The sequence below is a fragment of the Corvus hawaiiensis genome, chromosome 15, assembly GCF_020740725.1.
Source record: "Corvus hawaiiensis isolate bCorHaw1 chromosome 15, bCorHaw1.pri.cur, whole genome shotgun sequence".
Classification (NCBI taxonomy): Eukaryota; Metazoa; Chordata; class Aves; order Passeriformes; family Corvidae; genus Corvus; species Corvus hawaiiensis.
This window is the reverse complement of record NC_063227.1, coordinates 4,111,426-4,122,596: the sequence shown is the minus strand read 5'-3', so window position 1 is coordinate 4,122,596 and position 11,171 is coordinate 4,111,426.

Below are 11,171 nucleotides of genomic sequence, written 5' to 3'. Positions count from 1 at the left end.
CATTAAATGGAGTCTGAGCTATTCCAAATATTTTCTAGTGTCAGAGACTGTCCCAGGCTCCCAGTACACGTCAAACATTTTGTATGTTGTTCTGTCTGATTATTCAGACCAGAAGAGACAGTCCATTTCCAAATGAAGTTATTTCAGTAAGCCCTGGATATCTGACAACTCCAATGGCTCGCTGTGGCATGAATGCTCATCACTGGAGGTACATGGAGTGACAGCTGAAGCCAGGAACTGAACTGCAAATTCAGCTCCACAAATCCTGCTGCATGACTGTGAAATCTACAGCTAGTTGCCAATTTTTATTCCTGACTTGACATTCAACTGACAGCAAGTGGATGCCAAAGGGTTTAAGACAATTTTCCACTCTGTCTGTTCAGGATGTATTTAAGACTGATGTGAGAAGTGCTGAATACTTGCTCCCAATAAGACAAAGGCAAAACCTGTATTTCAGAGGGTAAAGAAATTAGTACACAGTTTTCCCAATTCATTAAAGCTGCTTAAAACAAGAAATGCTGGATGAAGAGGCAGAATCCTTGGACATTTCACTGTTGTCACTGCAGCAGCTGTGGCAGGTCCTAGTGGATATTAGCAATTGCTGCACCCAATGGAGGGTGCCTGATGAGGTGCTTTGGCTCAGGATTGACAGAGAAAAATTTCAGTGAAAAGAAAATGTTGACAAAGAGAATCACAGGATTAGAAGATAAAAATACTACTCTGTCCTGGAGAAGACAAGGGACATCTTGCAGACTTTACAAGTTTCTTGTGTGAGCAATATTGGCAATATCTTGTTACCAGGGACTGGTGCTGACATCTGTGCTTTGAATGGGCTCTGCACGAGCGAGGACATGATTTAGATATGAGCAGCCTCAAAGATTCAACAAGAACAGCCTCGTGATGGGAGGTGAACAGCTCTGGATGGGTTTTCCTAAAAATAGTGAAAAATGGCTCTGAGGGCTCACAGTGCCAAGTTTGACTCTCCTGGCTTTATCTGCTGCACCACACCACTTTAGAACTGCATCTCCCAGCCCATCTCCATCATCCCCCATTTTCCTTTAGATCACTGATAATCACACAAGGCCTCAACCTCTATTCACGCATCAGCCCTTTTCTGGTGGTGTTTTATAACAGAGAACTTCAAAATGAACTATTTATATACTGATGAGCTTTCTCATACAGCCCCGAGCTTCATTATTTATGCTTATTTAGGAAGTTTGCTCATTTCTGGAGATCCTTTGATGCTGCTTTGAGCACTTGGTTGCTCATTTAGCTCTCAGGAGTCCGTGCTGAGCTTGGCCTGTGTCCTTGCCACACACAGTCACATACAATGCCATGCCATTAATTTCTATGTCTCTCCTAGCAAATAGTTTTCCCACCAATTCATTTTCTGTTAAGAATGTGTACAAGTCAAAGGGAGCTTGTTCTCAGATTGCATAATGCTCAGAGCACTGTGGCCAGGGTGCTGGGCACAGCAAAAAGTGCATCATTAACACCCCTTGAAAGTTTTTGTTGTTTTTTTTTTCTTCTTAAAACTGCCTCGTTGGAATTGCACACCCAGTCTGCTCACACCCCACCATTTGTCAAGGTGTTTATATATCAGAAAAGAGCAGCTTTTTATCATTTATCACAGCAGGGGCCAGGTTTGGCTGCAGCTCCTGTGTGGAAGGGGACTGGGTGACCTGGAGCAGAGCCTGCTCAGTCACTGCTGCTGAGTGATGTCCCCTCCTCCCCCTGCAACACCCCAGAAGACTTTGACCTTGGTGTTTTGAAACACTGAGATTGCATCAGATTTTTAGTACAAAATATCTGTGGTGTTAAAGCATTTGGTATTCAACAGTGGGAGCCTTGTTCTTCACTATTTGTGCTGCTCTTGAGAGCAAAGCAAGTCAAACTCAGGACCAGGGCATCAAAGAAGTCATAGTTCACTATAAATTCCTGAGTCAAACTTCTCAGCCTTCAGATACGATTGGGCTTTTCATCTCCAGTCTGTTCTACTTGCTGCAAGATCAACCCCTGGATTCTGAGTTGGATCTGTCATGCTCCTTCCGGAGCACAGACCCCAGGGCCAGACAGCTGGGCAGGAGTGATGGTTCACAGGCTGGTCAATAAACTTGTTTAAATTGTTTCAAACATCCACAGATGAATAAAAAAATGGGTGTCAAAGCCGAGCTCGTTCAAGAGTTCTGCTTCTGAGCGTGTTCTCATAGTTTTACTGTGGGTAAAAACCTCCTTCCCAGCTTTGTTTTTTCAATGCTCTATGATTTTTTTCCCCTCACTTCTTAAAACTTTCTTGGTGTGGCTGTGTTGTATCTTTCAATCTCTGTTTCTGCTCCATGGCAGGCACTGTGCTGTGGCATGGGAATGACTCAGGGGCTGGAGGAGCTTTGTACATGATTGATGAGCTACAAGCCAAGACCTCCATTGGTGAACACCCAGCTTTATCCCTCAGGTGTTTTTCCCCCAAGTTTGGGTCATACTAGAAAAACAAATGGAGGCACAGTAAGAATATTGTAAATTTAACAAATTCTAGTAAAACTTTCTAATTACCCTGGTTCCTGGGGCAAGATCAGGTGGCTCTAGATTTGTATTTTGCAAAACTTATGATTGTTTATCCAATTTTCTACATTCAGTTCACATTTCATGACATACAGGGGTGTGTGTGACATTTGTGAGCAGTGAGAGCTGCCTCAGTTTAGTGGGGGAGCATGAGCAGAATTTCAAGCAGACACTTAAACTGCAACTGATGCACTTTTGGGTCCCTCTGCTGTCCTAATGATGGATATTTCTTGAATCAGGACCAAAATGAGCACATTTTAGGAAAATTTAAGTGTATTAAACTGCCTCAGAGATGAAATTGATAAAGTGATGTGGGATTTTTTAAAATCTGATTAATCCCTTACAGATGTGACTAGACAGAACAGGTATGTTGCAAAATCTTTTCCTATAACAAATGGTACTAAATTAAAATCAAAATAATTGGTGTCTAACACTTGAAGAAAATTCTGAGCTTCAGATATAGAGGGTTTGTAATTACACCTAGGCAATATCCCCACTCCCACAAATAGTAAATTAGTTGAGATAAACACATTCAGAAGCTGTTAAGCTACTTTGGTTTGGATTTAGTGAGTAGCTGCAGCTAGAAGAAAGCAGGCAAATAATTGAAATTTCTGACTTCTTTAAATAGAATCAAAATACTGTGTTTTGTATGTGCATTTCCACTTTCAAGTAGTCCTAAATTTTAAGAATTTAAGTAAGACCAAATGATTTTTTTTCCTTAATATGATTGGTTTAGTTGGTTCATTAAAAAAAAAATTAAAAATCAAACAACCCATTGATAAAACAATTACTTTAGATAGACCACAGCTGAGTCAATTTAGGTAGATTTAGTTCTGCAACTAGTAAATCATATAACATTCAGTTTTATGGAGCTGAGATGACACTTGTCACTGATAAATGAGTTCATGGCTTGTCCTTCACTCAGCCCAGCAATCCCTGACCAAGTTTATGACAATTTGTCTGGTTTTAAACTGAGAGATGCTACAAAATCGGTGTCTGTTTAAACTTTGATCACTGATGCAGAGCTATTCATCACCCTCTGATGCTTGGAAAGGTGTGTTGAAGTGCACATGCCAAGAGCCCCACAGCTCCTGGGGTCCAGGAGCCTCAGCTGGGCGCTGGGATCAGGGATAAGGGTGAATTAGGGAGAAATGCCTGCCTGCATCTCTGCTGGCCCTGCAGTTAACCCGGCATTTCACACTAAGAGGTTATGGGCGGCCGGCAAGATGAAAACCCCAAAATGAGCACTAAATCTTGTGAGATTAACATATAAAATCCCTTAATGGAAATGTAGGCACCACAGGTAATTACAGATCCACTGTGCCTGACTCAGTCAAATACAGGGCACAATTCCAGAAACTGGAGAAGGAAAGTAAGTCACAGTATTTTCTCCAAAGAAACTTGAATCAAGCCAGAGAGCAGCAGCATTACTAAGCTGTCAGACTATTCAGGCAGTAAGGAGGGCAAATGGAGACTCAAGGGCAAGTTTCCAGCACTGGTCCATCTTTCACAAGAATCAGATGAATTTTACACCCCCCTCCTGCATTGCCTTTCCAGAAAGGTGAGCAGAAGCCTTGGGACAGGCATGGGACAAGCACTGTTCTAAGGTCTGGAAGGAAACCAGACAGGAGCTTTTCAGCTAAAGCTCCTGCCAGAGCCAATTAGGAGGTGATGGCTGGATTGCAGCAGCTTTACAGGGGCAGGAGACAGCACGGAGTGACCTGATCTCACCTGGCAGGCACAGCACGGGCAGGGTGTCCTGCAGCCAGTGTCAAACACTCCCCAGCCCTACAAGGACCTAGCAGCAGGTGTGCTCACCGAAACCATTCCTAATCCCTGGATCAGTGCTGCTTCCCTGTTCCTAAATCACAATGAGACACGGGTACAACAGGATTTTCTCAAGACAGCACAGGTGTGCCTCAACATCAACATGGCAAGGCTGGCAGGGAATCTGCAGGTGCTGCCCTCCTGCCTCCCCCCAGCCCCTGGGCTGAGAGCTCCATACCCACCCTGTGTCCCAAAGCAGAGTACCCTGGACACCCCCCTCCCCCCACAGCCACCCCCTCTCTGCTTTCATCCCCACACCTCATGTCAGAGACCTTCTATTGCTGGAGAAAAGCCACAGCCACAGAACCACTCAGGCTGATCCTAAGGGAAGTTTTTGCTCATTTTGATTCCCAGGCTCAGTGCTGAGTGCACTCAGCTTGGCCTACCCATGACACAGAAAATTCAAGAAACCCCTTTGGGGCCAGCACTGCCCGTGAGGGCAGAAAGAGCCTCCCACTGCCCCAAGAGCCCAGTTTTCCTGCTTGCTGGCACAGCTCTACCATGAGGCTGCTCCTTTACCCCAGACATCCTCCCGTTGATCCTGTACCAGTCCCCAACCCGCACATTCTCTCATTATTCTAAACATTAATCCCCACAGGGAAAGTGTGGTTCTCATATTTCCATCACCTTGCCAGCATCCACGAAGCAACAAAGCCATGGCACAGCAGGGAAGCTCGGGTGCATTTCACTTCATCCTCATGAACAAAGCATTCTCATGAACAAAGCACCATCAGCCAAGGCCCATCCATTTGCTAAGGGCAGGGGTTAAGGCTCAGCTCTAATTACACCTTGTCCTCCTCCTGTCTCAACAGCGTGGAGCTGCTTTCCAGGGGAGGTGAGGTTTGACTGGGCAAAGCTGAGTATTTGACCAGCACACCCTGGCACAACTGGAGTAGCTGGAGGAGAAGAGCCCTGTGAAAGCAGGAGTAAGGGATGTTATCAGAGCTTGGCAAGGAGGATCATAGAGCTGTCTCAATATCTGACATCTGCCAGACTCCTGGAGCTACCAGTGCAACATTTGCAGGATGTGTCCCAGGACTAATCAGAGCTGCAAACAAAACAGGGCCTGGGGTTTAGTCCACTGGAATTGTTTGCCCCCTACCATACAACATTAGGCTGATTTTTCAAACAAGTTTGCTTTTCTGTCCCCGAGTTTTCTCAGCCTTCTTCTTGAATCATGATTTGACCTCATATTAGAACGGCTTAAACTATATAAACGCAAATACAAATATATACATCTATTTCAGGAGGTAGCAGTTTAGGTCTAACCTAATGACCGCAGCCCAGGAACTGCGGTTTTACGAGGAAAAAAAAAAAAAAACAAAACAACCCAACATTTCACGGATCACAGCCTGGTGCTAAAACTACACTGAAGAGAGGCGATAAAAGCTCCCGGTCTGTGGCAGCATCCAGTGTCCATCGGCAGTACTGCACCCTGCCCACGCCAAGGCCTGGACCATTCCAAGGGATTGTGCAGGACCTGGAAATGCTGGCGAGGCACAGCAGCAAAGAGCAGCACCCCCTCCGTAGCAGAAGGTCCTCTGAGACCCTGCTGGGGTGCAGGGGTTGCATGGATGCTGCGGCTGCGCCGTCCCGCAGCTGTTGGATACAGGAGCAGCCGCTGGCTGTGTCTCCTTTCTCGGGGGGGGGAAATCTTTGACAGAGGCAGAGTCCAAGCCTCAGATGAGTTCAGTGACAAGTGCAGCAAATGCGTCATGCTCTGAGTCCCAGCGCTGATGTTAAGTCTCAGTATTTGCACCTGGCCGAGTAACCAAAAAGCATTCCCCAAATCACAGAGATACAAAGCCAACTCACCCCAGCTGCATTTCTCTGGCCCCATACTTCTTCCTCCAGGGTCTGCAGGAGAGATGAGCAATGCCCTGTGGGAAGAGAAGGGACTGAGTTCTCTCGGGCCAAGAAAGTCATCACCTTTTACCCGTTATATGAAGGAGACTGCACCCTGTGCCTGAGCTTTTTGATGGCAGGTGATGGATCCTGCCCGAGCAGAGCCCTAGGAACACTAAAATTGCATTTTGCTCATTTTCGCAGGGCTGACTTTCTCCCAAAGGTCGGCACAAAGAGACGGCTTTAGGGCTCCTCTCCAAAACGAGCCAACCCAGCAGGACCAGAGCCCGGTCCCAGCTCCCGGCGGTCACCAGAGGGAGCCCAGTGCCCGGGAACGGCGCATCCTCCGGGCAGGGACGGCCCTGCGGGGACAGGGCAGGGGCGCAGGTGACTTCTGCAGCCTCTCCTGCCTCCTTTCTAATGGGTCATCACCACAATCAGACAAAATCGGAGCCCCCGCTGGCCTGGTGTAACTGTGCATAAGGATTTAGGAGATGTTGAGAAACAGAGGATGCGTTTACATCAGCTCCCGGGCAATAATGGCTTTATCACAGGTGACTCCCCAAAATCACCCTGCCAAAGAAAGGCACCTCATTCCTTGGGAAAGCCAGCCCCTGCTACGACAGCAACATTTCTGTTCACTCTCGATTAACTCAGCAATTTTTGCTTCAAAAGGGGAAGGGCATCCCTCTGGCCCGGCAGAAGCTCGGTTTTGACCTTATCCTTCAACTCCTGATTGAAGCTCTGCTGTCTCCAGAATCCTGAGGAGCTGACCTTCCTGAAGTCCTTGTCCCTCACTGCCCCGTGAGTGACAAAGGCAAAGAGGTGCCTTGAAGCACCACCTCATTTGGAGATTTGAAACAAGCAGCTCTTCCTGTGGCACCTGCATTTCTGTAGGGGTAAATCTTATTCCTCCCCCATCTTCCTTTCTGTATTGGGGCAATCCTCGTCTTCCACATTTTCTAAGCCTTTCACATCATTTTTAGAGTTTCTTATAAGACACCTACACCAGGCACAATTACTGCAGCTGCTTCTGTGAGAAGCTCCTAAACTACACTGTTTATTTCAGGGGAAAAAAACAAACAACCCACCCACAAAAGCAAGCAATAAACCAACAAAACCCCCACCAACTCCCAAAAAAACAAACACCAACACTGACACCACTAAGCAAACTCCTCACCTTCTCTTTGCTCTATAGTCCATGAAAACAGATAAATCCTTCCCCTGGGCTCCTATTTAAGCCCTTCAGCTGTGACAGGGATGGAGGGAACTGTTGGCTGATTCCCAACATCTGGGAGCCCTTTCACCCCAGGGCAGGCTCAGCTGTTCTCTAATCCATCAGGGACCCAATACACTCTGACATCCTCCTGCTGCTCCCCGCAAATGTCACCATCTACATCTTTTCAGTGCCCTGAAACACTCCTACAGCTCTGCCCCCTGCTCCCTGAGCAATCCTTCTCCCTGTCCCCATGGCTCAGAATCCCCTCCACTATTAATTTTTGGGCCCCTCCCCAAAATAAGAAAGGCATTGGAAAATTGAAGTGATAAACCACCAAGAGAGTTGGGGGCTGGAGCATTTGCTAAGTGAGAGGAGGTAGAGCCTGGTGAGAAGATGATTTCAGGGGGACATAAGAGCAATGACCAGTTAAAAAGCAGTTCCTGAGCAGATGGATTCAAACTCTTCATGGTGGTACACGGTTTAGAGATGAGACAGTTGAAAGAAAAGACGTTGAAATTGGATAAAAGGGAAAATTTCTTCACCAGAGTGACAGCCAGACCCTGGGACAGACAGCCCAAGGAGGTTGCACATCCACCTTTGTGGGCTTTCAGTGCTAAATTGGGTAAAGCCCTGAGCAAGCTGATAAGATCTCAACACTAACCCTGCCATGAGCAAGAGGTTGGACCAAAGTCCCTTCCAAGCTGATCCAGCCTGCTTCCCTTGAGGAAAAGAGGGTGAACCGGAATGATAACTAAGTCCGGAGCTTCCTCCCCAGCTGGGTTGTGGGAACCCTGCAGTCAGCACCACCACCCTTGGATCATCCCATGGCAGCTTGAAAAGCCTTGTCAAATGCTGCGAATGTCAAGGGAAAAAAGTAGGGCAAAGGATTCAAGTGAGTTTCGACAGTGACACGTGCCTGTGCTGGGGGAGGAGGAGGAAGCAGTTGAGCTCACAAGTTAAATGGGCCAAGAGCCTGGACACAGTAAAGGATCAGCTGCATCACCAACAGAGTGAAGCTGTGAGAGGGAAATAACATCCTTCCCTTGCCATGGGCATGGCTTGGTCACAGGCAGGTGCTCAGCTGTGAGCAATTGCTTCCTTGCAGTCAGACCATGCACAGATTTAATCCTTACTGTTTTTTAACTGGTGTGGGACTGAGTGAGATGTGGGGAGCACCTGGCCCTCATTCATGGGGCAGCTCCCACCCCAGCCTCTGCCCCTTCCTCCCCAGGGAGAGAAAGAGCTGTGAAGATGCTCGTCTTATCTGAGATCTCAGATGTATCATGACTCACTCACCTTTCAAAGCTGTCAAAAAAACCCCAAAACTCAACAAAACAACCCAAACCCAACACAACTTAAAAGGTTTAGGAAGAAAATCAAGCAAAAACAGTGGCTGAAGGTTTGATTTCTGTTTTGGTGTGTGTTTCTGGAGAGGCAGCCAGACACAGATGGGAGCTCAGGCCGGACAGCCTGTGGCCACTGCTGCCCTGTCCCAGGGATCCATCAGCCCCACTGGGAAGGTGAATCCAGCATTCCAAAACCAAGAGTGAGCAGACCTGGCACCAGCAAAGCATCCCTTTCGTCCCAGTTAACTGGAGCCATGTGCCTGCTCAGCTGGAAGGATGGATCACAAGAGTGGCTTTTGCTGGAGCGCTGCCTCTCTTGGCCTCTCCTGGGGACAACATTTTGGGAAGTTTTCCCAAGTGAGGGAAATAATTTCCTCAAAGCATATTACTCCCACTCTCCACTTCCCTGGCACAGGTGGAGGAGATAGTAGTCAGGTCTGTGAGGTATGGAGTGGTTTTATTTGCTGTTTTCTCTGACAAGCAAAATACAGAATGGTTATTAAACAGTGAACTTCTGCAAGTTCTGTTCTCTTGTGATCTGTCCTTGTTATCTCAGCCTCCAGATTAAAAAGGATTAGACATGGCAATATGCTGTGAGAATTTTGGAGTCACTGAGGGCCATCTCAGGCTTAAAGATGCCTCATTGCCCTTCTCTCATTAAAATGTTGTTTTCCATCTTAAAAATGGCGTCCTTTTGCTCCTGTCCTCTGAACATGGTTCTGGTCCAGAGCCACACAATGTAACAGGATTATCACAGGACAACTAAGGTAGGAGAAGTCGTGGAGGTCATCCTGCTCCAAGCTGGAGGATTGATGAGGAAAGGCACTTTCCCAAGGTGTTCTTCATGACCACTTGTGCATCTTGCTCCCTTCAATCCCACCCATGCTCTGGGAGTCCTGCTGTCGAGTTTAGTAACATAACACCTGAATTTAAAACCAACCAAGGCCACTGAGAGGCTTGGCCTGCTTCAAATAAGAGGTGGCAGATTTTGCAGGAATCCTGTAGGCTGGGATGGGAAAAACATCAGGATCAAAGGCAGCTGGTCCGAGAGAAGCTCCAAACCAGCTCCAACACAAAGCTTTGCCTGTGCAGCTCAACCACTGGCTGCCTGCCTGGGAAGTTACCAAATGACAAAGGATTTGCCAGAATTGGGTTATGTGGATTACCAGAGGAGAAGCTGGTATTAGGTGTGCTGAGGCCTCTCTTTTTAGGCATTGTGCCCCAGCTGAGTTCAAAGCGGGGATTGTGGCAGGAGAGGCAAACACTCAAACTCTGTCCAAACAAGGTCCAGAGGTTTAGGTGCTCAGCATTTAGGTGCTTGCAAAAGATGTTGACCCCTGAGGCTCGTGATAAAATCTAAAGCTCCCTTTTAAAGTTAAGTGTTTAACATGAAGGAGCTGCTGTCCCATTGCTCTACCACCAATGTTTTAACAAGAGGATGCCACAAGTATTTCCCTGTGACAGTTTTGCATAGTGAAAGGGGAGAGACTGTAAAATTACTTTTCTTGTGTTTGCACAAAGATGGATTTGTCAGCCAGAGTGAAGAAGAGAGAAGGCAGCAGTGTGAAAAGTGAAGAAAGGAATAAAGCCTATGTGTATTAAAAATTGTAAATAAATGCAAACGTGTGTGCCTGGGAAATCGAGGTCTGTGTATGATTCAGAGAGAATTTATCCTAGAGAAGGGGAGAGTAAGCCCACAGCTCTTCTGCTCCCTTTTTTTTTTTTTTTAATTATTGACAATTTATACAATCTGGCACTCTTCTAAATATAATTTTATTAGCATGAGAAGCCACTTGGCAGCAGGAAACTAATGCTGGTGAGTTCACAGTTTTCAAGACAAAGCGTTCTCTTAGAGAGAAGAAGGAAAAAGCCTTGCAGCTTCTGCCTAAAACCAGCCTCCACCTGCCATCTTCTGGGCGCAGGCTTAAATGGAGCAATATTCCCTACCCTCAGCTTGCTTGTCTCTGCTTTCCAAAGGAGATGAGGCATCTGCAATCATGCTGTTCATCAGCTCTCCCGTCACCCTCCCACAATAACCCCTGAGAGAGAAGGAACACGGCTATGGAGGTTGGGAAGGGAACCGAGGCTCCCGCTGTCACCCACCCCCTGGGATGGGCAGAGTCAGGCAGGAGCCCACGAGCAGGAGCAGTTTTTGGCTGCCCAGCATGTGCCAATTTGCCAGGCAGGATGGGACAGAGGAGCTGTGACTGGTAGGGACGGGAGGACACAGCCCACAGGAGCCGTGGGAATCGCCTTTCTTCCCAGGAGGAGGGTGATGCAACAGCACAAGAGAGCAAAGCCATGCATCAGGCTCCAGCACGGCTGGATCAAAGCGTTTTTCTGGGTATTACAGAAAAAAGAATCCAGCCAAGGAA